Below are 2,441 nucleotides of genomic sequence, written 5' to 3'. Positions count from 1 at the left end.
AGAGTAAAGACACAGGAACATGTCAGGAAAGAAGAAAAACACTAATCAAAAATAACTATTTACAGTATTAATATAAATATTTATTTTTTATGCCATTCGATTTTTTGTAACTCTTGAAAAAATGTAATGCTCTTAAAATTTAATTATTTATATTTTTATTTTAATCAAAAATTTGTTAGCAATCGAATAATTAGTAAATGTACAGTCTAAACTTTATTATGAAAATAATATAACTTTTAACGTTTTCCTAATTTTTCATAAAAATATAACGATTTATAAGTCACTTTGTCACATGAAATTATTTTTTAATGGCTTTGAAGCATTTTATAAATTCCAGAAAATGTCATGCAAATCAGTCAATCCGATTCAAAGTTATAGTATATAAAAAACAAAAAAATTTACAAACATATGTGAGTCTAAAATTTGCTACATGTATTCGTCTAAAAGTAATAGTTTTTGCAGTAATCAATATTTTTACAGTAAGAAATATAGTTGTTATTTTTTCATTATTTGGAATAATTTAAAAAGATTATTTTTCTAACTGGGTTTATCAAATAATTCTGTAGGTCACAAATTATTTGCCATAAAAATAGCGATGGATTGATAATTGAATATTTTCATGTATTTGTTTGATTGGAAATATAAATATTTACAAAGGATGCGGCACGTATGTCCCAGAAAATTATATTTCAGTCAGTTTAAAAACAAGTAGAAATGCCCTAGGACAATTTAAACAAAAAAATTTGGAAACGAAATCGATAAACTTGTTATAAAATACATCGAAGGTAATTTATCTTTATTGGTTTATCAGTAAAAGATAGTTTCATACCGCGACGAATTTATTTGCAATAATTGTTCGATTTCAAGCGCAATTATTAAGGAATTTAATTCTTTGTGATCATAAATCACAAATCTCTACTCGCTCGTGTTTCTATAAAGCAAGATTTTTTCATTAGTTATTGCTTTCTTACGTAGGAAGTTTTGTAAAGATTAAAAAATTTCGAAATTCATTTTATAACGTATTTTAAAATAATTTGACCTAATAGTGAAAAAAAGCTATTTCAAAAATATCCGTGTGTGTGCCAACAATACTCTTATTATTATAACTCCACTTTTTTTCAATTTTATATTTTTCTTAAAAATCGTTTAAGATGTGAATTTTTGCCATTTTGATTAGATTTTATAAAAAAAAATATTGCATGCGCAGATTTCAGAGTGATAAATCCTTTTTCAACAAAAAAGTATAAAATGTTATTTAAATTTGTTTTTGCTATAAGTAAATTTCTTGTAATATTAGAAATATATCAGAATAGCACACACAAATTTTATTTATTTTTACAACATAAAATAATTGATGTATTTCGAAGCACTCTATGAATTACTTTTAATATGTACAAATTTGACCATTTATTCAAGGTATATAAAAGAAAAAATTCTCCATTTTTAAATTTAGCTATTATTTACAACAAGTAATATTATGCAATAATAAATATAAAAACAAAAATAATAAGAAAGCGCAGAAATAATCGCATTTCCCGAAAAACATAACATAACCTAGAATTGTTTTAAGAATTTTAATCCAAAGAATAATGATGATCTGAAAAATCTGATGAGTTCCGAAAATTATAAATAACAATTTTTCATGACAAAAATACTAACATACCATAACAAAACATAGTTCCAAATTGTAAATATTGTTTGAAATTAGATAATACTTTCGTTAATTACAACCGGTTTTCGGTGAAAATATAAACTGAAATTTAAATTGTACACTAACTAACTATTAAAAAACTGCTAATCTATTTCCAAATTATAATGATTTTTGTTTTAAAATATGAGATTTTGTTGTAAAGTTCTAATGTAACCTAAAATCGTTCAAGGTTGTGAATCTTCTTTGAAATACAGTTTTTAATCTAGTAAATTTGGTTTAAAATCCCGATTTGCGTTGCAAAAAATTAATATTATGGCATAGCCTCAAACTGTTCAAAAACTGCAAATCTCGATTTTCAATCATTTATTAGATAATTTAAAAGTTTTAATTTAACCACCTAAGATTATTTAAAAAGCACTAATGTTTCTAAATTTGCATAATACTTTCTACGATTTTTCTCATAAAAAGGAATTATTTGTAGATTTAATTTTCAAAATAATAAAATTTTAAATATTGAAGCACTGCAAATAATGAAAAGCCAATTAGGTTTTTATCAACAATGATAGTGAGATTTTGGAAACAAATATAAATTTTACTAACAATATAAATTTAAATTTGTATAGGTATTTAATGCATTATAATATTTAGTTACTGCATTCCCATTCAATAAAGCAGTTGGATTTTCAATCAGGGATGTATTTACATGCCAAAAAATTCAATTTTTTAGGTTTTAAAAGACAGTTGAACTTGCAACCGAAAATGGGAATTTAAAAAAAAGGTGAATTCTCAA

Source organism: Belonocnema kinseyi, chromosome 8 (genome assembly GCF_010883055.1).
Source record: "Belonocnema kinseyi isolate 2016_QV_RU_SX_M_011 chromosome 8, B_treatae_v1, whole genome shotgun sequence".
Lineage (NCBI taxonomy): Eukaryota > Metazoa > Arthropoda > Insecta > Hymenoptera > Cynipidae > Belonocnema > Belonocnema kinseyi.
This window is presented reverse-complemented; position numbering follows the sequence as displayed.